The following is a 4,544-nucleotide window of genomic DNA, read 5'->3' as shown; positions in this document are numbered from 1 at the left end:
GACATCCATAGTGTTCTTGCATGCATCATTGGTTTTGATCCAAAATTTTCATGTTTTGGGTCATATTTGTGTTTTTTCTCTCTCATCATTAAAAATTCAAAAAAAAATCAAAAAATATCTTTTCCTTATTTCTCTCATAAAATTCGAAATCTTTGGGTTGACTTAGTCAAAAAAATTTTAAAATAAGTTGTTTCTTGTTAGTCAAGTCAAGATTTCAATTTTAAAAATCCTATCTTTTCAAAAATAAAATCTTTTTCATTTTTCTTCTTATTTTTCGAAAATTTTAAAATTTATTTTCAAAATCTTTTTCTTATCTTTATTTCAAAATTTCAAAAACTTTACTAACAATTAATGTGATTGATTCAAAAATTTGAAGTTTGTTACTTTCTTATTAAGAAAGGTTCAATCTTTAAATTCTAGAGTAATATCTTTTAGTTTCTTGTTAGTCAAGTAATTAATTTTAATTTTAAAAATCAAATATTTTTTAAAATATCTTTTTCAATCATATCTTTTTCAAAATCAATTTCAAAAATCTTTTCTAACTTCTTATCTTTTCAAAATTGATTTTCAAAATCTTTTTCAACTAACTAATTGACTTTTTGTTTGTTTCTTGTCTTTTTCAAAACCACCTAACTATTTTCTCTCTCTAATTTTCGAAAATTACCTCCCTCTTTTTCAAAATTCTTTTTAATTAACTAATTGTTTCAAATTTTAATTTTAATTTTATTTCTTCTCTTAATTTTCGAAATTCTCTCCCTCTCATCTTCTTCTATTTATTTATTCATTTACTAACACTTCTCTTCATCTCAAAAATTCGAACCCTCTCCTCTCTTCTGTGTTCGAATTTTTTCTTCTCTTTCTACTCACATAAAGGAATCTCTATACTGTGACATAGAGGATTCCTCTTCTTTCTTTGTTTTCTTCTTTTTCATATGAGCAGGAACAAAGAAAAAAACATTCTTGTTGAAGCTGATCCTGAACCTGAAAGGACCTTGAAGAGGAAGCTAAGAGCAACTAAAGCACAGTACTCTAAAGAGGATCCAACTGAAATTTTTGAACAGGAAAAGGAGATGGCAGCCGAAAATAATAACAACAATAATGCAAAGAAGATGCTTGGTGACTTTACTGCACCAAATTCCAAATTACATGGAAGAAGCATCTCAATCCCTGCCATTGGAGTAAATAATTTTGAGATGAAGCCTCAATTAGTGTCTCTAATGCAACAGAATTGCAAGTTTCATGGACTTCCATCAGAAGATCCTTTTTAGTTCTTAACTGAATTCTTGCAGATCTGTGATACTGTTAAGACCAATGGGGTTGATCCCGAGGTCTACAGGCTTATGCTTTTCCCTTTTGCTGTAAGAGACAGAGCTAGAGTATGGTTGGACTCTCAACCTAAAGATAGCCTGAACTCTTGGGATAAGCTGGTCACGGCCTTCTTGGCCAAGTTCTTTCCTCCTCAAAAGCTGAGTAAGATTAGAGTGGATGTTCAAACCTTTAAGCAAAAAGATGGTGAATCCCTCTATGAAGTTTGGGAAAGATACAAGCAGTTGACCAAAAAGTGTCCTTCTGACATGCTTTCAAAATGGACCATCCTGGATATATTCTATGATGGTCTGTCTGAATTGTCTAAGATGTCATTGGACCATTCTACAGGTGGATCTATTCACCTGAAGAAAACGCCTGCAGAAGCTTAAGAACTCATTGACATGGTTGCAAATAACCAATTCATGTACACCTCTGAGAGGAATCCTGTGAGTAATAGGACGCCTCAGAAGAGGGAAGTTCTTAAAATTAATACTCTGAATGCCATATTGGCTCAGAACAAAATGTTGACTCAGCAAGTCAACATGATTTTTCAGAGTCTGAATAGATGACAAAATGCATCCAACAGTACTAAAGAGGCATCTTCTGAAGAAGAAGCTTATGATCCTGAGAACCCTGCAATGGCAGAGGTGAATTACATGGGTGAACCCTATGGGAACACCTATAATTCTTCATGGAGAAATCATCCAAATTTCTCATGGAAGGATCAACAAAAGCCTCAACAAGGCTTTAATAATGGTGGAAGAAACATGCTTAGCAATAGCAAGCCTTTTCCATCATCTTCTCAGCAACAGACAGAGAATTCTGAACAGAGCCCATCTAGCTTAGCAAATATAGTCTCTGATCTATCTAAGGCCACTTTAAGTTTCATGAGTGAAACAAGGTCCTCCATTAGAAATTTGGAGGCACAAGTGGGCCAGCTGAGTAAGAAAATCACGGAAACCCCTCCTAGTACTCTCCCAAGCAATACAGAAGAGAATCCAAAAAGAGAGTGCAAGGCCATTGACATAATCACAATGGCCGAATCCAAAGAGGAGGAGAAGGACGTAAATCCTAGTGAAGAAGACCTCCTGGGATGTCCTTTGAACAAAAAGGAGTTCCAAACTGAGGAACCTAAGGAATCTGAGGCTCACCTAGAGATCATAGAGATTTCGTTGAACCTCCTTTTACCATTCATGAGCTTTGAGAACTATTCTTCCTCTGAAGAGGATGATGATGTAACTGAAGAGCAAGTTGCTCAATATCTAGGAGCCATCATGAAGCCGAATGCCAAGTTGTTTGGTAATGAGACTTGGGAATGTGAACCTCCCTTGCTCATTAGTGAACTAGATACATGGGTTCAGCAAACTCTACCTCAAAAGAAACAAGATCCTGGTAAATTCTTGATATCCTGTACCATAGGCACCATGACCTTTAAGAAGGCTCTGTGTGACCTGGGGTCAGGTATAAATCTTATGCCACTCTCTGTAATAGAGAAGCTGGAGATCTTTGAGGTACAAGCTGCAAGAATCTCATTAGAGATGGCAGACAAGTCAATAAAACAAGCTTATAGATTGGTAGAGGACGTGTTGGTAAAGGTTAAAGGCCTTTACATCCCTGCTGATTTCATAATCTTAGACACTGGGAAGGATGAGAATGAATCCATCATTCTTGGAAGACCCTTCCTAGCCACAGCAGGAGCTGTGATTGATGTTGACAGAGGAGAGTTAGTCCTTAAAATGAATGGGGACTACCTTGTGTTTAAAGCTCAAGGTTATTCTTCTGTAAACATGGAGAGGAAGCATGACAAGCTTCGCTCAATACGGAGTCAAACAAGGCCCCCACAGTCAAACTCTAAGTTTGGTGTTGGGAGACTACAACCAAACTCTCGGTTTGGTGTTGAACCCCCACATTCAAACTCTAAGTTTGGTGTTGGGAGGTCCCAACAATGCTCTGAACATCTGTGAAGCTCCATGAGAGCTCACTGTCAAGCTATTGACATTAAAGAAGCGCTTATTGGGAGGCAACCCAATTTTTATTTATCTATATTTCTATTGTTCTTTTATGTTTTATTAGGTTTATGATCATGTGGAGTCACAAAACAATTGCAAAAATTAAAAACAGAATCAAAAACAGCAGAAGAAAAAGCACACCTTGGAGGGAGAGCTCATTGGCGTTTAAACGCCAGTAAGGAGAATCTGGCTGGCGTTCAACGCCAGAACAGAGCATGAAGCTGGCGTTGAACGCCAGAAACAAGCAGCAGTCTGGCATTTAAACGCCAGGATTACACCCTGAGGAGAGCTGGCGTTAAACGCCAGAAACAAGCATGGAAGTGGCGTTCAACGCCAGAAACATGCTGCAGATTGGCGTTGAACGCCCAAAACAAGCATGGAAGTGGCGTTTAACGCCAGAAACATGCTACAGTCTGGCGTTAAATGCCAGGATTGCATACAGAGGGCATTTTGCACGCCTAAAGGGTGCAGAGATGTGAAATCCTTGACACCTCAGGATTTGTGGACCCTACTAGATCACCTCAAGATCTGTGGACCCCACAGGATTCGCACCTACCTTCTCCCTCTCTCTTACACCTTTTCATAACACTCTTCCCCAAACACCCTTCACCAATCACCTCAATCACTCTTATCCACCTACCTTCAAATTCAAAATCTCTTTCCCACCCAAACCCACCCTACATGACCGAACCATAAACCCCTCTCCCTCCACTATATAAATCCCTCCATACTTCTTCATTTTCACACAACACAACCCTCTCTTCTCCCCTTTGGCCAAAACCCATACATCTCTCCCTCTCCTCCATATCTTCTTCTTCTTCTATTCCTTCTTTTCTTTGCTCGAGGACGAGCAACACTCTAAGTTTGGTGTGGTAAAAGCATAGCTTTTTTGTTTTTCCATAACCATTATTGGCACCTAAGGCCGGAGAAACCTGTAGAAAGAGGAAAGGGAAGACAAAAGCTTCCACCTCCGAGTCATGGGAGATGGAGAGATTCATCTCAAAAGCCCATCAAGACCATTTCTATGAAATTGTGGCCAAGAAGAAGGTGATCCCTGAGGTCCCTTTCATGCTCAAGAAAAATGAGTATCCGGAGATCTGACATGAGATCCAAAGAAGAGATTGGGAAGTTCTTACCAACCCCATTCAACAAGTCAGAATCTTAATGGTTCAAGAGTTCTATGCAAACGCATGGATCACTAGGAACCATGATCAAAGCATGAACCCA

At 38.6% G+C, this 4,544-nt stretch overlaps 1 non-coding gene across 1 annotated transcript; it reads right to left on the bottom strand.

The window, feature by feature from the left end:
* Positions 1-1,472: 1,472 nt before the first annotated feature.
* On the bottom strand, positions 1,473-1,579 carry LOC130972070 (small nucleolar RNA R71). Its single transcript, XR_009083270.1, has one exon. It is a non-coding gene; the product is annotated as a small nucleolar RNA R71 (small nucleolar RNA).
* Between the last annotated feature and the right edge of the window lie 2,965 nt (positions 1,580-4,544).

This window comes from Arachis stenosperma, chromosome 3, assembly GCF_014773155.1.
Source record: "Arachis stenosperma cultivar V10309 chromosome 3, arast.V10309.gnm1.PFL2, whole genome shotgun sequence".
Lineage (NCBI taxonomy): Eukaryota > Viridiplantae > Streptophyta > Magnoliopsida > Fabales > Fabaceae > Arachis > Arachis stenosperma.
This window is presented reverse-complemented; position numbering and strand designations above follow the sequence as displayed.